Source organism: Diuraphis noxia, unplaced genomic scaffold (assembly GCF_037042655.1).
Source record: "Diuraphis noxia isolate RWA-SAM2 unplaced genomic scaffold, SU_Dnox_SAM2 contig0003, whole genome shotgun sequence".
In the NCBI taxonomy this organism is placed as follows: Eukaryota; Metazoa; Arthropoda; class Insecta; order Hemiptera; family Aphididae; genus Diuraphis; species Diuraphis noxia.
Window position 1 is genome coordinate 60,515,939 of NW_028301713.1, and position 26,821 is coordinate 60,542,759.

At 33.3% G+C, this 26,821-nt stretch overlaps 1 protein-coding gene across 2 annotated transcripts in view; it reads right to left on the bottom strand.

Annotated features, from left to right (window-relative positions):
- The window catches only part of LOC107164144 (uncharacterized), a 139,174-nt gene that overhangs the window by 65,009 nt on the left and 47,344 nt on the right, over positions 1-26,821 (bottom strand). For both annotated transcript variants that reach the window (XM_015511849.2, XM_015511846.2), the window contains exon 4: positions 1,182-1,296. The gene's annotated coding sequence lies outside the window, so the exon portion shown is untranslated. The remainder of the gene's footprint in view (positions 1-1,181; positions 1,297-26,821) is intronic.

Here is a 26,821-nt window from a genome sequence, read left to right on the forward strand (position 1 = left end):
TAGGCACTCTGTTTTTCATTGCGTGTATATACTCGCCGTAAGAATGTCAAAAAACTATGGGAAATTGAAAATATTTAAAATAATGTGTACGCGACTCGTCCTCCTAGACGTGAGAAAACGTATGGTCAAAAAAAAAATTTGCATAAAACATGACGATTTGCACGTACCTACGTATCTGATCGGATTATTATATTTTGATCGGACGCAGTACAATGCATTACAATATGCATCGCGTGTTCCATATATATTACGCTTTGCAAACGCGAAACAGTGTTATGTTATCTATTATTTTCGATTTACATAGTACGAAACAATTAATTACTAATCCCAGAAAATATGGTTTAATTTCAATTAATGCGATTCCATTGTCCGTTGTGGCAGCGTATAATATTATATTGTATTTTATTTTAATATTTATAAGTTAATAAGTTATAACGTACTTTTACTGAGTTTAACCAACCCCGTTCCGTGCGAATTACGCCAAAGAGTATAAATAAATTAACTAATTCAGAATAATAACGATGTATGAATATAATTATTGTTTAACTACACAAGAGAGACCCGTTAATGGTAAGTCAAATACTTTAATTGTGGATTAAAAATATTTATCAAGGCTTCTTGTGCACTTCTGCAGTTAAGTATACACTGACATTACTCAGTCCAAATGATATGATAATATATTAATATATTATTACAATAGTTCTATACAGTTCCGAAATAACTTGATAAATAAGGTATAAATAGGTAGTTTATATTTTATTGAATTATTAAAATAATGTACGAATTTATAATTATATTTGAACTATGATAATATATTATATAATATAATAATACTTATATCCAATCACCCGATTGCACGCAATTAAACATCGGATAAGGTTTTAATTTTCGTTTGTTGTTGTTTTCGATTGTTTATTTGTATATTCCACCGCACAGGTGTAGCTATGGTACGTTCCAGACCACGGATTATAGTAATAATATGTTAACTTCATAACCTAACCCCTTGGCAATAGGAGAGGAACGAAGAGCTTTATATTACGATACATCCGTTGCCCCTCAAAATCAAACAGTTTCATCGTATTTATGTTATTGCAGCTTGAAACAATTATACTAAATACATTTTTGGCCTATCTCATACACGCAAATGTTATTATATTATATATTTATATATCATTACTTACTGAACGCAATAGAAATGGACCGCGTGGCTATTGTAAAATGTACTCCGAAATGTTCGTCCGTGTTCGTAGTCATTTTCGATAATCCACTCGTACTATTTATATGTTTTGGGATCAACTAAAACAATAAAATTGTTGTATTATTATTATGGTTCGGAAAATGTTTTTTGCGGCGTTACTGGAGCTAAACAACTGAAAATCTGAATTAAAGTTTTCCTCTTTGACATGACGATAATAATAACATAATAGGTAAAAGAAACATAATGATCGTTAAAAAAAAACAACCACAAGTAACACTATTACACTGTGACCTAGTTACCCGTCTGTCTCACCATCGAATAGTGTGCGTATTACTCCGAGAATCGAGCGTACCTTATATATAATATATATATCATATGTGTGCACTGTGTAAATACATATATAGAACATAATATGAGATACCGAGTATACTCGTGACGTATTGTAGGTGAACCAAACTTTCAATATGGGGCTGTTGGTTGAAATTCCAAAAGGAAATAGACACGCGTGTACCTACGTTTTTTGAAGAGTTTACTTTCAACTATATCTTTGAAGTCCGTGTCCTTGGGCATAGTCGGACACAAAAGACATATTCGCGTGACTGGTGTGCGTAAAAAAAGAAAAGAAAATGAGATCGCAAGATATTTCTTTTCTTTCCATTATATAGTATAGACGCTGCACTAGTTGCAAAAAATAAAAATGATGATAGCATAATGTATATAGCTATACATAATTTCGTTGCAGCTTGGCGTTAACTTCTGATCTTCCACGCTCACACATTCATAATATTATATTATGATAACGTATTAAAATATGACATAAATATATTACATTAATTTGGTTTCGGTATGTTTATACCAATCCTGATAAAATACGTTATTAATTTGTGTATAAATTTGTGTATATTATATATATGAATAGTGTTCGATTAGGTTGCATAATCGAAAATTATCATTTTATAACCGATAATTTTTTCAATACGTAATACTGACGTCCATTTATAAATATATTATACACAATTAAAACCAATTAAGTAATAATTTTAATATATTATGTTAACCACGCGATTTAGTGCAGATGATGATGCTGTGCATCGTTTAAACGGAGCAATTTTGATTATATTTATGTACCAGGTACCTTGTTAAAATATTATTATTTAGCACACGTCGCGTAGACCCAGTACCTAACTAAATATTATAGAAACTCCGAATAATCAATATTTTGCCACTAAGACAAATAATATACGACTAAACAAATATGATCCGAATATCCGTTATTATATAAATATTGTGCTCTTTATAAAGTTTAGTATATTTTAGTATATAATATGATGTACACTTTAAATAGTACGTTTTTGTAGCCTCTATTTCTGTTTGTATTTTGATATTGAATATTATGTCGGTATAATTTCCAAGTTTTTTTCGAAAGAAAAAACATCACCTATACAAGAAATCTACTACGAGTACAAACCGGAGAGAACAAATTTCGGAACACTTATCGTACGCATTGGACACATTACTTCGAATATTGTTTACGTGTTTATACTGTCTACTGTCTAGACATTTAGTCGCGATTACGATGAACGGACGACGGCGACCACCGGTGTAGTGCACGCGTCTTGTGTCGTGACGTACTGACGTATATTGTGCTACGTCGTATACAAATCGTCAAACAAACATCAGATAACCTAGTTTCGACGTTTTGTTAGTTTAGCCCTAAACAGCCACACTCCGACATTCACACATCCATATCGTTATATGTTATGTGTATTTGATATATTACTTTGCATGCGTACAGTTTAAAATCCAAAATTCACGTGTTCAAATACCTACTTTAGCTTACATAATAACGTTTTCTAAAACATTATAAATTTACATTATATCGTGGAATATATAATGTTTAGGAAAAAAAGAAAACGGTCGAATATATGCATTATATTGTGTCCAGGCAGAATTACGGACACAGTTGTCTTGATTGAATGAATATAAAATATCTGTCAAGTGATTTGTTGTGATTCTAAACATTATTACATTCCTCATGCGCACGTACACGCGGACACTACACATACATGATATTCTCTGTTTATAATATATATATATATATATAAAATACGCACTACTACCATGATTCTATACACACTGGTTATCGACGAGGTCAACACATGCCTAACCGGCGTGGCACAAATATTTGTACCCGACCGATAGGAAACACGTCCAAAATAATATAAGGGACCTGCGACGACGAGGGGGAGACGCATTAACTATCGACCCGCCGCCGCCGCCGCCGCTGCCAACGCCAGAACGTATATATTATTATTATTATTATTATATATTCTCCCGAACGTTTCACCAAAAAACGAAAAGAGTTTCTCTGCGATATATACGAATACAATATAATATATAATATAATACCTTTTGCACACGGGAGAAAATGATTGAGAATTTTTTTTTATAAATCGGGTTTCCTATATATAACACTACGACTATATTCCTTCCAAACCTATTGGAAATGTAATTCAAATCGATTGGAATCGCACGTATACGCGGAACTCAAATAAATATTATATTTTGTACTTCGCGGAAACGTGATAAACGAACGATGACTACCTACACAATTTTTCCACCCATACGTATATATTGTATAATATATATATATATATATATATATATACGAGTATATAGCTTACTGGCAGAGTATACACGGCCGTGAATAACAATAACAACGACGAATTCGATTGATGAGTGTGTATACATATAAATAAATATAATATTTAGTATAATATAACATAAATATAATAGACCTGTGACTCATATAATAAATATATTTACGCGCCATGCAGTTATCTTTTGCTGTTAATGTGTTTTCCCGGCGGTTCTCTGCTTCTATATAGCACGCGAGTGTAGGGCGGACGCGGGTTTTAATATTTCCATTATGACACTATTGTGCACACTATACACGTATTATAATATTATACAGACGTGCTGCATTTGTTTACGTCAAGTGGTTCATTACCATCTGTGGGCGGAGGCGGCTGTGACGAGGGCATCGCACATTTTTACTATTTTTTTTTTTATTTCGTCCCTTTTATTTCCGATGATCGGTCGGAGGCAGCGCGCTGATCGTACACAGCGCGTATATACCTATAATGTTTATATGTATTATATTATATAAAATGAGAATAATAATACTATACTCGCCGCCGCCGCCGCCGGCTGAAATCCTCTGCTTTTTTTTAATCCCAACCGTATTTTATACAACGGAAGTACGGTATATTATATTTAGGTACCTATAGGGTATATTGAATAAAAGTATACTATATCCTATATATTTGTACCTACATCGCACTCTAAAAATTTAACGAAAGTACACAACGAGAATGTGGATATCTACTACAATAAAACACATAATAATCAAGTGTGATGTGTACAATAAATTGTGATGTACGGTGTTTCAAACTTCAATATTCAGTAATCGGACGTAGAATTATTACGACTGACGAATCCTGTAACGTGTAAATATTTACTTCGGAACGCCGGTTATTCTCTCACAAATCATATTTATTGTAGAAGAAATAATATGGTATTACTGATAGTAATGATAATTGAAAATTATATAAGCTCCGTCCTCAGTTAAATTGCGGTTTTGTATAGCAATTTATATTGATTCCTGATAATTTTTAAAAATTTTTCATGCCTGTATGAAATTATACGACTAAGATTTCTAAAATTATGAATAACTAATATGAAAATTAAGAATTATGATCTATGACTGACGAGTGTCACAATAATAAGGAAATTTGTTTTTAACAAACCTGCAAATTCATACTATATTTTTTTTTTTTTTTTTTTTTTTTTATTGAAAAATATTCATAATAGTGTACAGAACTAGAATACAAATATATATGTAGTAGAATTAATTTACCCCTTTAAGCGATGCTTGTGATGGGGTAAATGAGTTATTTGACAAAATTTTATGATACTTTACAAAATACAAAGACTAAATTTCTAAAACTTAAAATTAAAGCTCACTAAACAGCCAGTTTATAATAGATTTCTTATTTATTATAACGTTAGATTTTTTATTTACATTATTAAATATACTTTGTTTAAGATACAAAGGCATTGCATTGAAGTTTGTAGGACCTAAATAATCCAAGAAATGTTTACCAATATTTTTTTTTGTATACTTAACTTGTAGATCATATGCTCTGCATTCACGTTTATTTGAATTTTTATGATCGATATTTCTAGAAGCACTTAAAATGGAAAAATGGATATTAAATTAAATAGGTATTGATCTAATGTTTTTTACATAGCTATTATAACTTGCACGCCACTTTAAGTTAAATATTGAATTAATAGCACGGCAAGCATACCTACTTATTAGTATAATGTTTCATTTCAAAATTAAATTTTTGAAATCTCTGTGGTCCAGCTAAGATACTATTATCTAAACCTGCAGCTGCTTTTCGAAGAATTCTCTTTTTTTATGGAGCCTGCAGTTTTAAAACAGACTTAAGTCCAAAACAAATAAATGTATGGTACAATTGGTACATTAAGGACATTAAAGAAATAATTAAAAACTTTTAATTAATTTAATGAAATCTACATGACGTCGTGAATATATAGGCATGCGTATATTGAGCAGCTCAGTCGAGTCTAGTATTTTATACACTCGCTCGAATATTGTACACGTCATATAAGTAAAAAAAAATTGCATAACATCATATATAAAACTTAAATTACTTACCATATAATATTTTCTATGATATCTATAGTTAAATAGTTTAGACAATTCACATGATTCCTAAATCCTACAGGGCCTAGGCCATGTTAATGAATTATGATTATAACAATCGCAGAAATATATTATAATTTTAATAATCGATACAAATGTTGGTCATTTTCCATTGGCTACACGACAACTCAAAGCATTTTAAACATTACCTAGGAAATATATTGCCAGTAACATTAAAACATCAATACATTTAATATTATATATTATACAATAGCATTGTACCTACCTATATATGATGATATTTATTTCGCAGGAAATTCTCGCGTAATAGTAAAGAATATAGTGTCAACATAATGTTATTATTACTATAATAGGAGTGTAGGACATGTACAGTATTTATTGTGTAGGTAGTTAACTGAGCTTGTTATTACAATGTGTAGTTGTGACGTTGTGATAAGACGTGTAGTATAATATTATAATAGTACATACATTTAAGCTAAAGGTATAATATAGTTAGAAGTTACGAGACTCTTTTAGCGGTGTATGAATGTAATAATATGTATGATACAAAGCACATTGGTGTACATGCAGTTATTTTTCATATAATTTACTCTATCAAAGATTGTTTTTAGAGCGAATTATTGATGAACGTATTTAATGCGCATACTAAGTGGTAATCTAACCACGCCATATTTAAACATTTACCACGATCTGGCCTTAATTATTATAAATTTGAAGGAAAATGGCTACTTGGCCAGGCATTTCATCATACGCACACATGACTTGAGATATAAAAAGTCATAAGTATAACATAATATCTTAACCACTAAAACACAGTCTTTTTATAACAAGCTGCAATAACCCAATACTTAAAGGTTATCATATCCATGTCTGTAGAATGAATATAAAATTGTTATGAAAAATAAAACAAAACATAAACAGATTATAGATAATATTACACCACGTCGTCGTATTTTATCGAATTATATTTACGTAACGTGTGTAATAATAGGAAAACACCATCGCCGCGAAAGATGTATGCATGTGGCGTGTATAATAATATAATTCTCAAATAGCGAATATTGTCTACACAGCGCCCGTGTCAACACGCATCAGAACCATAAAAAATTAATGGCCCAAAAATTGCAAAATTAACGTTATTAGTATTTGATCGCTTTATTTTAATTTTAAATCTACAATAAAAAAGGGCGAATTTTACTTTTACGTTCAGTCATGTTAAGGACGCGGTATAAAAAATAAAATAAAAATAAAAGTAGGAAAATTAATTGTTTAGCGTGGTACGCCTCAATTAAAATATAGCGGGGATGTATTAAATTAATAGTTTATAGTCGATAGACTGGGTAGAGTTATAGAGACGTGCGGAAAGAGATTGAAAGAGCAAACGATTTTTCATAAAAAATTATTGAGAAGATTTTTGTTCTTTAAGATTACCTTTACCCGTGACGCTATACGAAAAAAGAAAAACCAAAGAAAAAAGTCGAGGAAAGTGAATAAAGCGAATTTTGTTTCATGAAAATTCACTGAGAATTTTCCTCGTTGATAATATGACGTAAACAACTATGATTGGCGAACTCGCTTGAATCGAAATTCGCTTAAAGGTATTTATATATAGGTGACTCTGTAGTTTCACTTTTACCACAGGCAATCGTTATTTGACATTTTCACTCCACCAAACTTCACTCCTGGGTAGTAAGTAGTAGAGTTCATGCAAATATTTTATTAAAAATACTGCAGCAGCGTGACAAAACTAGTTTACTATTTTAGTATAGAAGTGCGTCGGAGGTGTCACCTAAACTAAACCTAACCCAGCTAACCATGTCTCCCGTATATATAAGCTCAACTAAAATATACCAACACAAGTCTTGTGGAAAAATCTTGTAACAGATCACAACTAGAGTTAAGAATCAAAATGGTTTTGCCTATCACACGGCTGTATTAAAACTTGTAGTACCTACATGTATATTATATTATATTACTCATATCAGCGGCATCGTTTTCCATAATGAGTTCATGTTACGACATGAAACATCGGAAAATGAAACGATGAATATTATTTAGTATTAACAATAATAACACACGTTATAAAATTATAGCTACCTACCTATATATATTGTAGTGTATACATATGGTATTATTATCGATTTGCGCCCGGATAGCATGCACACAATACGCATCGAACGATTTACGTATTTTTGTCGTAAGTAAAAAAGGTCACTGCCCCCGGACGAATATAATAATAATAATTGTTCCCCTCTGACAAAGATTATAATAATATGTACACGAAGTATACGCGTATCACGTCTAAATATATCTATGCGCATTGCTACATGAGACATTTAATCTTATGAGCCCGACCAGCGAATATAGCACGGTAACATATAGGTGTGGCTGTACGGCCTGTACGGTGGCAACAGCTAGAGCCGCTAGAGGCTGCATGTGCTGAAACTGGCATTTAAAAAAAGGGACATTGACGATCGATAGTCGAGAAAAAAAGTGCAGCATGATATTACAATTGATAGATAACATTAATTTACAGGATGAATCTTGTATGTTCTGCACTAAACAATTTTTTCCCCTTAATAATGAAATAATTCTAATTCTAATTTAGTAGAATTTTTAAATTTAACTAACTGTAATTTTTGAACTTTTTTATTCTACTTAAAAATTGTTTTGGGGGTTTTCATTTGGAAAACAAAAGTTTATATACCGCCAAAGGAGTACAGGATATATCTTAAAGTAGTACAAAAAAATGGTCTTATAGGTTAGGTTAATTAAAAAAAAATTAAATAAAAAAACGTCATCTAATTCGTGCAAGAAAGAGTAGAATGATATATAATATGGTAAGATTTTATTTTTTAGTAAAGACACTATTAAGAAACATTTATTATTTAATTTTTATAAAAGGGATGCGTTATTTTCAAGATTGAATCAAAAAAGGTGATTCTTACTAAATAGATTTATTGAGATTTATCACAATGTCAATGAAATAGTTAGTATCAGTATCGCACTGAAATTACTGAACATATTTCAAGTTAAACTTATTGTAGGAAAATTAGGTAGGTGTGATTCTTAAAAAAAAAAATTCTTTTAAACCTCATGACTTTTCAACGTGATAAAAAACGTTTATACGCATATAAATAATAAATAATATGTAATATATATACTCGTACAAACAAATATAATTATAAATACATATTATACACTTTTAAAGAATTGTGCTTATTAAATCAGTAAACCTAATTAGAGCTGTACTGGAAATTGGAAGGAATAAATAGCGGGTGTCGAGTCTTGAGAGATTTATTTTTTATTATTATTATAACGAGTAACGTGCTTTATCGAAATAAATCAATTTGCATTATAAATTTATAAATAATTGTTACAATTATTTTTAACAATCTTTCGATGTGCAATAGCTATTTGAGAAAAATACATGTGGACCGGATAAACTACTGTTCTGGGTGATTCTGGAAAAACTTTAGCCGTCTCGAAGTTTTTAATAGAAAACTGACGATGAGTTCGAAAAAAACCAAAAACCGAAACTTAGAAGACAACCACTAATATTCAAATACTAATGATTCGGCATTGTTTTCATATAAAATAAAATATCGTATAATAATAGAATAGAATATATTGTGTAAACTTATCTATAATCCTGTAAGTTATATTCATATTGTATTTTATATGACCACGCACAATGAAAATCACCAAGTCTGGCGAAATAATAATAATGCTCATCATAACGGTGTGCGGCGACGCCAGTGTAGCTGCAGTAGCGGTCGGGGGTAAGTGTAATAAAATGCCTAACAGTAATAATAATAATAATAATATAATCGGCAGAGTATTATTTTAATTCGGTTCGTCGGTATTATAATAATAATAATAATATATGTATACGAATATACGATGTATTATAGCAATATAATAAGTGTATATATATATATATATAGTATACCGTCTCGTCGTGCAGGATTATCGACCAACCCGACAACTACAACTAACCCACACACACACATACACCACCACCAAATCCCGAGGGCGTTCGAAATACGCTTTTCGGCCGCCCCGTATAATATTATATATATATATATATATATATATATAGCAGTCTCGTTGCTCTGGTGGTTCACCGCTCGAGGGTTGGGTAGGATATTCGACTACGACGACGACAACGATTTATAATATTATTATTACACTATAGGTACGCGCTCACCGCCGCCGTGCTATCGTGACTGAGAGAAAATAAGGTCGCAGCCGTGTATAATATATAACATTATTATTATATCTATATACGCGTAAATATATTATACACGCCGGCCGCGAGTTCTCAAGGTTTCTCACTATATCCATCTGTCTGTCTCTCTGTCTCTGTCTCTCTCACTCTTTCTCTCTTTTTCTCTCCGTCACTGCGTCTGCATTATTATAATACACACGCGTATATATAATATATAATATACTACGTGTACTATGTGTGCACATTATTATACACAATGCAATGCACGTATAATATATTTGAATAACCGACCTTGCAACGTGCGCACAGTATTCGTTCCGTTCGCGAAATATACGTAAACACGCTGCTAATATGCTGTGCTGCATACACATGCACCTTCGTGGATGGACGGTTTTTTGCATCGTAAAGAAAAAGTTAAAAAGTACATGCAGCATTGACGCGTCTTCGATTGACGAGCAGCAATAACGATCATATATATTAACAACAGCATAATAATAGGTACCTAAATATTGTAATTTATGATTTTTTAACAACTACCGTGCGTACGAATTGCCCATATATTATTCCTATACCTAATTTCCCTTAAACAAAAAACCACCGATAAACGCAATACAGATATTATTTTCACGACCCACCATCGTCCGCTGCAGTATTCACGGATATAACTATAACTCTACACTACAGCTGCAGCGATTCTGCTTTTTTCTGCAGCGGTGCCCTTTTTGGACCAAATAAAGCCACGGGCAGGGCCATATTTACGCACGGACAAAATAGAACATTTGTCCTGGGCCCATGAGGACAAGGGGCCTAACACCAACTATGTAATATATATGACATATTGTGGCCCAATTTTTTATTTTGTCCTGGGCCATATATATACTTGATAAATCAGGCTCTGGCCATGGGGCTCTACTGTGTAGACACGCGTACGCGAAAATTGATTTTTCTCTCGATCCGAACATTTATCAAACATATTAATATTATATGTATGAATTTTAACAAACAATAATAAACATTATACCAAGTACCTATATAGGTATTATGTGCGATGTATACCTGCTATAAACAGCAGTAGATGTATTTTGCCTTCCGAAAATGTGCATTATCCGCCGGATATGGTATAACTCACAAGCGGGGACAAGGAGAAAGAGTGAATGAATGTAAATACGTCAATTGGATACGAAAGCGATAGCGTTGCAGATGTGTGGGTGGTGTCTATATACCATCATGATGATCAGTGGTGCCGGTGGTGGCCCGGAAACAATAATATTATACTGAAATATCGAAAGATCGTCGCCGCGGGGTCTTATTCGAGTGCTCGGGACGGGGGGGGGGGGAAGACCTTGTTCGTGAGCTGAATAATATTATTATTATACTGTCGACTGCGGCGACCGAAGCGTTCGATATAATATTATTACCACGCGACGACGTCACGAAAACGCATTGCACTGACGACCGTATAATAATTATTATTTATTGTTTATATTATTACGCGTAATGTGTCCACCCACGTGCACATGCGGTTTTTATTTTTAATGACTGCAATATTATTATACTAATATATCCACATGCCAACGGGAAAAGTCGTCTTTGTCTTTACAGGATATATATCACAATGTGATCATAGAAGTCTTTCGAATCTGATTTTATACAATTTTAGTTTTTATAGAAAAAGTCAATTATTTAAAAAAAAAAACCACCCCAATCGAATTATTAATGTATTTTCCTTATTTTTCTTACGGTGTATTACAGTCGATCTTGGAACTATAAAACCAATAAAGACGTAAAAAAGTTTCTTAAAAATAAAACGATGAATTTGACCGATAAAATGTTTTATAATCGAATATATAATATACAAGAAAATATAAAATGCATTATAGTTATATACGCGTATGATATTTGATAAATATTATACCCTATAGACTATATTTTATACAATATTATACGTATAGCAAGTATAATGTCGAGAAACGTTGAAATATTTTTTGCGTACTGACGGGTTTCGACTGTTTCAAGACATTACGGGGACGACGAAAACACAAAATAATGTATATATAGTGCATGAATCTATTAATCTATAAGATATTGTAAGTGCAATGGTGTAATGCTAATTACTAATAAGTAATGATTGTGTGTCTTAACATTGACTAACATAACGGGAATGGAAGATATTATTATAATAATAGTATATACAAATATGAAATACGCAATAAACATTATGCTTATACAGTTCACAAAAAATAATGGTACTATACGTTTTATGAAACGCATCTCATTCTTATGAGTTTTGTTTATTGAGTTTTATATGAATTTTATCCACAAATGTTGGCCAATAAAGTTAGAAACCGGGCAGGAGGCCAAAATTATTTTGTATTAATTCATTAAGTTTTTTTATTGTATACGTCTTGCTTGCAATATAAACTCTAAAAATGTTAAGTTAAATATGACAATACGTATAGACAAACATTTTCATATAGATTCTTTGTCTTTATTTTCTGTTATATAACTATAGGTAGGTAAGTATACTAAATCAGATTAAAATCCAAAATTACATTGGTTTAACTCTAGAACTGTATAGGTAAATGCACCTATAAGAAAATAATTGAATCAAAAAAATAACCTTCCTTGTTTTATTCTCTTCAATTGATGCGAATTAATAAAATACTGAGTACCAACGTGAAAAATTTTGATGCACCGAAATTAATTGTACGTACAATTCAAAACACGATACATCGCATATCAAACTAACAATAAAAGACATAATTACATACAGTACAATATATGTATAGTATAATTTATAAAAAGATATACAATTTTTATGCACATATATCGTATAAGATTATTACGTTTATTAGGTAAATTATGAATATTTTTATATTACATAACCGATACTGTACAATAACCGTTTTAAAACTTACTATAAGGGTATAGTAAAAATATTATTTGACATCAAACAAAAAATTCAATGTTATTTAGTGGAGTCCAATTACCCTCTAAATGAAAGACTTTATCCAGTGCAGTAAAGAATGAGATTATGAGAGGGTCTACACATAAGTGCTATGTCATAGTTGGCGTATTTTTGGTTTTTTATAATCATTGTTTGTTTTCTTTTCCATCAGCCCACCGTATATATGTAACACAAAAATGCATCATTGCAGTGTTAATACACAAAAGATTCCGTGCGAGTATGGTGTTCGCGTACACAATATTTGCTGTAAAACGTAAACCTTTTTTTTTCGCAAACACATTCGCAAGCCTTGAACGCCACACGAGGTTTTAAGACACATACACACTCACGCTCACACAATATTTATAACACGAACGAACGTCGCCAATTTGAGGGGTCAAGAACAAATATAACACCAGTCATTACTTACATTAAGACGCGATTCAATTGTTGGCAAAGAAAATCATAATATAAATATTTATTTCATTACATCCGAGGCCTAAAAACATAAGTAACATATTATGTTTATACATTGTTGGAAGACGGATAGTGCAAAACAAAACACATTCAACAGTCTTAATTAACAGTTATTGAACTCAAACACATACACACGACACGAACGTCTTCGCTTATAACCGTCACATACCAACGTAAATTATTGTAATAAATTATAACATAGACATTAATATTATACGACAACAACGACGTTGACGGCAAGGGCCTGAGAGGTGTTAAGTCTTAATTTTATTATGAACGCGTAGCCCATCGAATATGGCTAAATATAAAGGAACAACAAAACAAACGATAAAATAATAATAATCGTAAGACAGTGACGATGAGCGTAATCAAGACGGGCCAGGTTGCGCGTGACGTAATAATTAATTCAATAATAATAATGATATTTGAACTACGAGAATAAAAAAAAATCTTATCCGTTTTGTATAAATGATGCAAACGAAAGCGATTAAAATTAAATATATGCATTATACATAGGTGCCTACGTAAAAAAAAACGGCTGAAATCAATTTTCAATGAAACCCGTCTAAAAAAAAATATAGCGCGTATATTGTGTGTAAGCATAGACACATGGATATTACGTAATATAAAAACATGTAGCTACAGTATAATGTATGAGACGACATTCATTGTAGGCCTTGTCGCCTTGCTATCAGAATGACTAATAAAATACGTTTCTCGATTTTCCGGTAAAATACTATTATCCGGAAAGGGTCAGGAACTCGCGGATTTCTTTTTTTACATTTAGCCAACTTCCTAGTTTTGACTAATAAAGTTCGGAGCCCTCCGCGACTACTGTGCCAGCGAACATTATTTACTGCAAGTCCAATAATTTGAATTTATTTCGTTCACCGTTACTGATTATTTTACTGTGCCTACATGTGTTCGTCAATACATAAGTACTAATATAAGACATAGTTCCAATTTTTCTTAGACAATCGTTATGCACATCACTCTTCATGTATACATTAAACGATTTGTGGGAGGCATTCAGGACTGTACTGCTCACAAAAATAGGGGTCGATACCTAAAACAGGAACGCACAAGCAATGGCATTGTGGTGATTATTCGTTATAATAATGTTGTTTAAAGTCGATTTTTTTGATAGATAAATATTACTAATGATATGAATACAGTATTATAATAATATTGTAAACATCGCGAACACAACGGTGCAGAACACGCGGTTTCGAATTGCGATAACAAAATTATAACGCTACCTACATTATTATTATTATATATTATTAGTTATTGATCCGCCCGCCCGTTTGTAGGTAACTCCTCGTATATTATTGCAACAACACGCCAACCTTGCACACACGTTTCCGATCAAGAAGAGTCTCTCACAATAACGTTATAATATTATACACTACAACGAGCATATTATTACGATATATATTAATATACCTATATTGCGTGTATAATAATACGCATGTTATATTCAAATGAACTCGCATATAATCGTCGATCGTCAACAAACTCGTTTCCAGTACGGTCATCTACAATTTAAAACATATTGTATTTGGCGTGCGTAGGTACCCACAATATTACGTATATAATAATATGTACACAACGGCGATGTGATGTTTCATGAACCGAATACTAACAAACCAGCTAGACGGCAGGTGTGCAACACTGAATAATATCATAGTTATTATCATTCTATACTTATTACTAGATCATCGCGTAAAAGTAATGTCGAATTCACTGTTTAATTTTTTTTCTAACCGCTATATTATAGTGGCTAATAACAATAAATACGACGACATTGACAATGATCGCATTGATTAAAGTATAATAATAATTGTTATTATAATATAAACGAGTACACGACATAAGACGACGGCGGCGTCTTTATCGCCGGGCATCGACAACGCACGCGGACGGAAACATCGTTTTACTCGCTCATATTATATAATTTATTAATGCGATGAAAAAGAAACAAGTCACAAGTGGCATAATATTAATGATATGTATATCTAGATAAAACCTCGTAAACTACCAATGACGATCGTACTCACGAGATGATGGATATCAATTACGTAAAAGAAAGACAATTTTCATTATTGCTTATAAGTATTTATTTTTTTTTACAATTTTCGTCTTAAATATTTCGGACTATTGTAATTTAAATTGATAATACGTTATTATCAACTTAATGCACAATTAATCGTTTATACAGATACATTGGACTGTATTGTCTGAAGACAGAACAACAACGAAAATAATTTCGACAAAAACAAATTTAAATAACCTATATATTATACAAGACGTGCTTAAAAACTGTGTATAAAATACCTAACACTAATGCGATTATAATTCCTTGAAATTCGCTGAATGTCGCGACTCGTGACAAAGCATATCTGAATATGTCATTATTATTATTAATTATATAGTCGTATATAGACAGTTACACATAAAGTTCTTCGCGTTGTTATACAATTAACACAATTTTATAATGAACGCAAGTCCGTGCAATGCGGAAACGTAATAGTAAAATATAGCCGATTAAAAAAGGGAAGTCTAAAACGACGATAAACTCGTCGCGGATCGAGGCGTAAAATAACGACTTTGGGCGCAACGGCGTGTCTAAAAGTAGTTTAGAGAGTAGGCGTGAAATACGAAAAAGAACTAACGTCAGAAAACTTTCTTATAACCGAGCGTTAGATACATATAAACTATAAACACACATTATAAATTAAAATCGCATAAAGGTACGACACGTGTGTGCAAACACGTTTCAAGACAGTCGAAACCATGCACACGGTAACAATAATCGTGTTCAAATGTATGTTGCATTACATTGGCGCAACTAGGGGGATGCAAAATGGTCTTTAGCACCCCTTGATATTTTAGATCTAACTATTATAATTATAATGAAATAACATCAATTTTATGTTTTTAATACTATAGCACCCCATGTTTTAGAGGTCTATAGTTGCGCCTATGGTTGCATAATATACAAATATAAAAGCCAAGACCATCGAGATGGTTCGTAACAAATTCAATAATCAGGACTAGAATTAGAACTGTGTGGGCTCTAGTAGAACTTAAATAAACTTATAAATAGTAATAAACGTATACTTGTATACTTGTTTCGTGAGGACCAACAAAATTGTGCACATAATTATAGTCATATTTTACTCGTTGGTTATTAAGACGATTTCGTTGTACGCGCGCAGACATCGATCGCGTGACTACCTACTCATTGTTAGGGCGGCACGACAGTATTGTTTGTGGGAGGACTGATGATGAGGAAATGGGGAAGTGAGGGTGAATTGCAATATATATTATATTTCGATGGTCGAATACAACCCTCTTGCTGGATCTCGAGTGGAAATTTTTTTTATATATTTCCTACAATGCTACGCGAAGGACGCACGTTATTGAGCGTGACGCCTTATCGGTATGATGATGTTTTCTTTTTTAACTAAACATAATTTTTCGCGAAAATTCTATAGGTTGCTCCGCGACGAACAAATTACAGCGAAGAGAATCGATTTCAGTACAAAATTGTATTACTACATCATACTAGTTTTCATTCATTCGTCTGAATATTATAATATAAAGGAAACGATCATAAAATTCTATACAATACTTTCATTTTATTGGTGACAACTATAAATTCAGTAACCGACACCTTAAATCCCTTCAGGTAAGCCGTACATCAGCCACCCTGAAATGCATACACATATGCGTCGTATATATTGCAATACGGTCGTAACAAGCAGCAAGGGAAGAAAAACAATAATATATTATGTAAAAATAATTTTAAAATATTTTCGTTATTATACGCTGCTGCATGCACTATCGAAAACACAAGTGCTCAAAAATTTTAGCTTATCGTAGATACATACATCAAGAATTTGAAATACACGCATATATATATGATGACCACTATTATAGCAATTTTTGATGGTCAGTTTGGCAAGATAAATTACGTTTCGGCCAAAGGAGGAGAATAGTTTTATAAATCCATTACTTTAAAACGATTCAGATCATCTTGTCGATGAAAAAAGTTTAGTGTTAACAAACCCGAATAGATTGATCGATCGGACGATCGTTACACATAATTCGGCCGTATACTTACCAGAGATAACAATGTTCTATGGTAATAGATATAAATTACGCCAGCATCAGTGTCGCAAGTATTAAAATTTCACCCCCCGAATAGTAATATTATATCGTGTGTCGTACACATTGTAAACCCGTCATTCGATTTCCCAGAAAAACCGAAACAGCTGAACGATACAAACCGATAACGGCTAAAATGATATGCCCAAGCGATCATATATTTTATCTCGATGTAGAACTCCTGGTCGTTTGCTAAACTATATATTTTACTCTCGATATCACATTTTTAAAATGTGATGGTAATAAAACGATGCAGTTTACACGTGAGTTTTTTTTTTTAAATTAATCTGCTGTCAATCGCCATACGCATGTATATAACATTTTCATTATACATTATTTATACACTAATACACTTATACTCAAACTATTCCAACTGTTTGAATTAGAACGTAATTTTTTTTTTTTAAATTAAAACTGTTCAAACTTCTGAAGGTTCGACGTATTCTCAATTCCCATATACCTAATCCAACGTATAATATACGCAGATTACGTCACCAAAATCGGCCCGCGGGTTATGTCGAATCGGAAATCATTGTTCCTGTATTGACGGTGATCGGCGACACCGCCTACAATGATATATACGACGCGCGGTGAAGCGTTCGCGATGAGCGTGAATCTTCGTCGTTCCTCACCACAGCGACGGACGAAGGGGTTTGGGCGGCGGCGGCGGCGGTGGAGAGGGGTCGATGTTGCGGGACGGCGGCGGTGGTGTCGACGTGCCTGCTGCTCGTGTATGTGTGTATGGCGCGAGCGACAGGGAACGAAGTTGGGCGCGCTTGAACCGTGCACAACACACACGCACACACCCACTCGGCTGTTATCGATCCTCTGGCGGGCGCGTTTTGCGTGTAATACACACACACACACACACACACACACACACACACACACACACACACACACACACACACACTGCACACATACAAACACCCACTTACACACGGGCGCGCGCATCGATGGTGTTATACGTTTGGTTTTGGGTTTTGGGTTTTTTTTTTTTTTTCACCGAAGGCTTTCGATTTTTAGTTTTTCAAACGAATAGCGGCCCGCGTTCACGAATGGTGCAGGGGCAGGGGGGAGGGCGATAGATATTGAAATTAAAATTCGCTGAGCGCCGAGATTTGATTTCGTCCTCGCCCTCGAAAATCTTACGTGACGACGTCGGACGAAACGTTTTGTGTCGTTTACGTACTTAATATTATTATTATTTTTCTTCGTCGTGGAATTCTTTGGGTCCCTCTCAATGTGTGTGCTCACAAAAAAATGGACACACGTGTGCCTGATAGAAAATAGAGGTAGGGCGGAAACAAAGGATACGAAGTGCGAGAAGGGAATGGGATGAAAAAAAAAACCATATACTTATAAAAGACTATACGAGTAAAGCCAATAAAAATGGGTCGTCGTCACCGTAGCCGCCGCCGCCACTGCCTCGCCGCACCACCATGAACCGGTCCCATGTGGAGGAGATACGACGTGCGTTGAAAACATTTTTTTCTCAGACTTTTTTTTCGTTTAGAGGTCGTTGAACACACCACGGTCTCTTCTAAACCGGTCTCCGGTGCAAACGACGACGACGACGACGGTATATAAATACGATAAAATATTCGTCCGTGTATCCTCGGAGCGGGACGAAAATAATATTATTACCGACTTGGTCACACTTTGGCGGTTAGAAAATAATTCCGAGTTTGAAGTAAGACAAATATATACAACATGGAAGACGTCGGAATGTTGTTGCGGCAGCGTTAATAATTCGGTACCTACAAACTTTTACGCGCGCTTGTAAAAAAAAACTTCGTAGATCATCAAAACTGTTAAAAAACTGTAATATTACTTCACGTCACGTACCTACAATACGTTGCCTATCATAACGCACTAACTACAACAATGATGAGACGAGCACGGAAAAAACGACGATCTCAGCGCGTTGTTCTTGTATAACTTAATAAAAGAAACATAATATTATTATTATTATAATATGATGATGGTTTGCTACGTCAAACAGACCTGCAACATCTGCGCTATATTATGATATAATTATTGTACACCGAAAACTACAAAACTTAACACATCAATTGGTATTGGACGTAAACGAGAACGAATTCGATTTTCAAACGAACGTTTCAAAGACTAGCATATGGCACTTAATATATATATACAATATACATAATACACGTGACCTGTAGGGCTGTAGCGGATTTTATGGATTACATAGTTATTTTTTCTAGTTGTCGCGGTGAAATTATTTTAATATTGATTTTCTTCTTGATCAAACAATAGTGTTAAAAATATGTTACGTACACGCGTTTAATAATAATATTAACATTTTACATTGAAATAGAAACTCGAATGCGAAAAAAAATGGTTAAGGCCACGCTGAGGTGCTACTCTCCACGACTATGCATAATAATATTATCGAAAAGTATAATGATAATATTATAAACTCGTACAGTGTATAAACGTGCACACATACATGACGTCACCACTCGACAATTTCGCAATCACACCGCCATTTCCACAGTATGATATTGCTACAATATTAATTTGTAATCGTATAATATAATAATATCGTTGTCATATACGACAAACACAACGCCGCCATACGAAGCGCAGTCTACATACAACACAATGATATGATTATTATTCATGATTATTATTATTATTATTTGAAACGTGCATCGGAAGTTTACATTTATCGTTGTTATTAGGTATATTATTTGTATTATTATTGAGTTACAGTTTGATTACAGTGCCGCGTTTCCGTACAATCTGCTGAGCGCATTATAGAACAATCCACCCGCAATACCTAAAAAATATCCAAAATAAAACGATGTTTACTCACGTGATGGTCCTTGTGAAGGTATACAAACTTTGATATGTTTATCAAACCTGTTCCTCGGTAATAAACAACCGGAGGAAATATTAACGCGTGTTATCCGTTGTATATCACAAATGAGGTCCGAAGAGTTTACGGGAAGAATTCACGTTTGGAATTTTAAGACTTTCGCGCCAACGTCACACGCAGTCGACAAAGTAAGAGAAAAGTGTGCGCAAAATAAATATCATACAGGTTTACACGCCGTTTCTAATCAGAATAGAGTATTAATGTATTATTATTAATTTTAAAGATTATGCCTAGTACAAACAAGTAGTGCTGCTATATACACTATAGGCTATGCTTAAACACCTTATACCACTGAGCATATTTAATCAATACTAATACATACGGAAAGGTGAGCCCATCCATTTCTTTTTTTTCTCGTTATATTGGTAAACTTGGTTCTAACCGCAATAAAGAATTTATTATTTTTATATTGCAATATAACGTTTTATTATGCTATTGCAGTTGATGCGTGAGCTCATAACCGTAGTATACAATAATTAATATAAGTAAAAGTTTTCAGATAACCGCTCGATTGCGGAACACTGCAGTCGCAGTTAACTATTGTCATTATTATTTGTTACAACAACTTTATCGCAAGTGCTATAGAAATGTTAAGAAAATGTCAATTTTTCCGAATAAAAAAAATAAAAAAATGTCCATGTATTTGCTAAGTAGTAAGTTGTTTTACGATTATTATTATCATAACTATTATGGTGCCTGTGGTAAGCGATTAAACTACGACGAGCTTTATTCAACTAAAAAAATTTGTACACACATAATTTGTGCATGGTTATATGATTAATTAAAAATTAAAATTGAGAATTGTATCACAATGGTACAACCGTTGATCGAACACGAAACTTCTAGTTTGAATACGAGCTAAACCTAAAATTAGTTTCCGTGTCCGCGCGCATATTATAAGTAAAACGGTTCATTCAAACAAATGTTTTGTACGTTTTGGATTCTTTAGACGACTCGTTTAACTCGTGCCCGCCTTTGATTTTGATATCGCGACGCATTAGCTATACGACGGAAGTACAAAAATTTAAAAATGCTTGAAGGAACAGAACTAGGAACAAACGTGTTTCCGCGAAATTACCGACCTATATGTATATACATCAAAGTAGTAAAATTACTGTGCCGTGCCAATCGACATAGAACATAAACAACAATAATACAATATTATTATGAATTTATGATATTAAAATGTTTGGAGCGTATATCATGTTCCCTACACCCTACACCGGCCATTGTCTGATTTGAGTTATTACAACGAATAATAATAATTTATGACGATATTTCCATACTATATAATTGCGTTGGAGAGGGCGGGCGTGTGAAAAAAGTTTGTCCTCGAGAAATGTTCTTAAAAAATTTTTTCAACAAATACCGATTACGACTGACATATTGACGGCAATTTAAGACACGACAGATTCGGAAGCACGCGGTATTTTTTTTCTGTCTGTCAATCTGATAAAATAATATACATGTTTCATGTATTATCGATTATTTTCGTAAAACGATTTATTAACACATTTATTAGTATTAGTTTTATTATGCTAGCTATATACATTATACATATAATTTATAGCATTGTGATTGATTAGCGCGCACAAGGTCGTGGTGGCGTACAATGATAAAAGAAACAAGTTCATATTTCGCGTCCAAGTAATGAATAGAAAAATTCAGTTACGGCAAATCGTCACGCGCGTGCGGTGTTTCTTTATCTGAACACGACGGAATTGGGTCACCGGCCTCAAGAATAACAACAACAACGCCACAGAAACTGCCCGCAGATGACTATACGGTATACAATAATATCTGTAATATACGTACTATACAATTGTTGCGTTTTGATTTTTTTTTTTGAGTTTTTTCGACATCACCGCCGACCGACCGACTTCATCTCTACCGTTATATACAAACGTATTTGCCAAATTCTGCAAAACATTGTCAGTGTATACATATATGTGTGGGTTACGTATGACGTTAACCGGAAGTCCGGCAAAGGTTGGACACATCGATTTTCGTAAAAGTGGGCGTCGTTTTTTATTTACTTTCTCTGCCCCCTCCACCAACCATCCCTTAAGCATACCCTCACCACCGTTTCGTAAATAATTTATTGTATAATATATATATATATATATATTATATACATGTATTATTCCGTTTACGCGCGGTAAAACTATATCGATAACTCGCAACTTGCAAGCACGTCAACTCCGACCACTTCGCCACGGATCCCGGGATTCGTAAAAAAACCATATTTTGAATCTCATCGTATGTAAATTATACTATCGTTTTGCAAGCCCACAAAAAATTTTTACTGATCGGGTAGAAAAATCCTTTCCACGCGCATATCCATATTATTTTATTATCGTATCAGTCGTATAAATATAGGAACTGAAATATACCGTAATAAAACCACATTAAAATGTATTAGGTATAGTATGATTATACATTATATTATACACGAGTATAGCCGTATACGACTTACGTATATTATATTTATATAGAGTCTAAGATATAGACTGCGACAAAAATCTGTGCTTGGTTCAAACCTTAACATATAATAATATACTCAGTTATCGACTTGAAACGATGGAGACTTATTGGGCATTATAATAGTGTTTATTATTTTGGATACACAATACACCCACCGTTTCGGTAAAAAAAATATAAAACATATATAACGATAAGTAAATAATTTAAGGAATATATTCATGTCAGCAAATTCTCAAAAATCATATTTTTAAAAAGTTATTATACGTTCCAAATTAATTTAGCCAAAAAATTCTAAAAAATAAACTACTTGACTTAGATTAATCTTTTGACCAAAAAATATTCAAAATTGTTCTTATAATCAGATTCAAAAATAGGCTATTTTGAATTCATCCAAAATTTTTTTTACTAAATTAAATTTATTTTTATTTTCAGTACTAAAAATTAACATAAAATAAATGTTTTATACATGTAGCGTTAGGGTTACTTAATGAAAGAATAAATAAAAATATTAATTTGAACAAAAGTTATTCCAAAAGTCAGTTCTATCTGTTACACCTATTGTATATTGTATTTCGTGTTTAAAAGTATATTTCCTGTGTAATTATATTGAAACGTTGTTTTCCGCTGTATATGAAGGTATATACATATATACATATATTATAAATAGCAACACGACATCTGAATAATAGTTTTCCTGTAAATATTTAACCATATATATATATATTGTACATTACATATTTATATTGTATAGTAAATATAGTGTTATACGATATTTCTGCAAAGCATACTTATAACTGCAGACTTTAGTTTGTTCAGCTCGAGGGTTTCCGTCGCATGGACGAGAACAATAATTCATGATTCACGACAAAATATTGTCATCAAAGTAAATAATAATAAATATTAAACGTCGCGTTAAGTCTTTATACACTTTTTGAATATATTTCTTGGAAACGGTAAGTACAATGGTCGGCATTTTAAATAAAAATCGTCAAATAAATTGCATTTTGTAAAAAAACGAACAGGGTAAAAACATTATTATAAAAATAAAAAGACTTCTTTTGTAAAAATTCAAGGCAATTCAAATGATTACGGAAAAAGTATATTGTTGACATATTTTATTAGAAGGGCTAGTAGGTAATAACTAATAATGTATAAGCTTGACGTCCGCTTCAGATCACAAACGCGTTTTCAGGGCCGTTCAGAAGGGGGATAACGGGACCATTTTTCCCAAGGCCCTATTTTGAAATATTTTTAGGAGTCCTCTTAAAGTCTTGATACACCTACAATAATTATTAATGATAACGGACTATAATCGGCCATCACCATAAACATCATAATAACATCATAACCAACCTATAATAAGTACTAATGGCCATAGTTATCGGGCTCTATAGATTGATAAAAAAAAAAATGTATAACATTGTAAAGTTGCGTGTAGCTAAATAGCATATCATTTTATTCATTTCGTCGTCAACGCTTAATTAATATTTAATATAAAAATTAATATTATATATTGTATATTTCGAGAGTATAAAATACGACGAACGAGATAATAATTCATCTTCTTCTAATAATAATTCGCTTGAATATCTGAAATCGCGGCCATTATAATAATGTTACGGTATATTATATTATTATAACATCATATAGTAGGTAACATATACATAATTATAATATAATAGTCGTTCGATATCGGATAACACGGTTCACAACAACTGTATCAATATTATTATCACACTATGTTTATATACATTATACGTACATTAATAATATAATATGGACAGTGCACTGTGCAGTACCTGCAGCACACGTTTATTCACACATATATGATGATATTATATATTTTGTTCACCGCACGCGTATCGATTTTCAAAACGATAGGAGAGGAAAAAAAGAATAACCGTCCATGTTCGAGGGAGAAGTCGTGTCGTGGGAACGCGCGAGACAATATTATTTTGAATCGTATTTGAATATAATATATAGCTAAGTGTGGAATGTGTATGCAGCTCGTTTTTGATTTATTTTTAGCGAAAAATTGTTCGGCGAAAGTGAAACTCAAAAGCGACTACGAGACAACGTAAAATGTCTCATGGTATATTATACAGTATACACAATATACTAATATAGTTATAGTCCTCACCGCACTATCGTATTGTTATCATTTTCAATTTAAATGGTTCCGTCGGAATCGCCTATACTGATGCCTGTTACCCTCACAGAATAATACGATATGTAATACGACGCACGAAATATTTGGCCATATTCTAACAAATTTAAGAACCCAAATCGGCTGATATTCAAAATTTATGATTTTTATTAGCATTCAAACTTCCCGTAGCATTTACATCTGAAATACCCTATTTATACATTTCATTTTTAAAATAACCTAAAATTATATTTGAAATTTCAGAGGTGCTTGTTAAATTTACACTGATGTCTGATCTTCAAATTCAAACGAACATCCTATGTACTTGAAGTGTTGATGATCCAAGATCGGGTTCATCGACAGTTTCACTTTATGAATGGTCAGATTATGATGAATACCAAAAAACCCTAAGCATCACGTGAACTGCAAATAAATTCTCATATAGAGTATTATATATAATATAATCTCGTTCGAACCATTTGAAATTATAAAAATATTGGCCGCGGCCGGGTTGTTTAGTTGTAAATAAATAGGTCCGACCTCGGTAGTTGCGCCACTGGGAATAGGATAATCGTGCGTATATAGACACAATATTTTTATTATATACAGGAGGTACCTCCATGGGACGAAAATCTTGCCCTGCAGTAATATGCGTGCGAGCCGGCCGAACGTTTATGTAATTGTTATATCGATATAATACTAACGGCATAGTATACATATAGTACAGTAAGTTGTTATTCGCTGGACCGCGACACCGTCAAGCCGCATCGGTGTTGCAGGAGCGCACGCACAATGCCGGGTGCACCGTTTGACCGGAAAGACGGACGTCGCGAAAAAAAAAATTCGAACAAGTATTATATAGATATACGTTGAACGCGCATCACTAAGCACCGCGCTGGAAACGGTAGAAAATCGTTCCACGCCGAATCGTCTCTTGGCGCGAATCCGCTATTGTCGTATTCGGACGAGCGGAAACGATAATATATGTCAATATGGAAAACTGTAACGTCGAAAGAGAGAATGGGAGGCCTCCTAGAGACGTGGTACAAAAAAAAAAAAAACAGAAAAAAATGCAACTCGCAATAATATTGCTGTGTCGAAATATCGTTGGTATCTTTTTCGGTGCGTGCGCAGGCGGTGTAATTTTAATGGGAAACTTTATTTTTTCTCGACGACGCAGGTACGCAGAGTTTGTAATTTATTCGCCCGTTAACACACGTACACCGTAAAGTTATAAGGAGAGTATAAAAGGAGAATGACGTCGTCGATCGGTAGGCACGCGGCGAGTAGCGGAGTAGACGCGAGTCTCGTTCGCGCCAAAGAGAACGGCGGCGGCTGGCTGTGTGCAGTGGGTTTTTTGGGTGAAAGCAACGCGCTCCACCCTGCACCCCGCCACCGTTGCGTTACGACCGGTGCAGTACGCGGCGCATAATTCGGAGAAAGTGTTTCTTTACGAGAGGAGAGAAAAAAAAGAATATATAAAAACCTGACGAGCGGCGGCGGC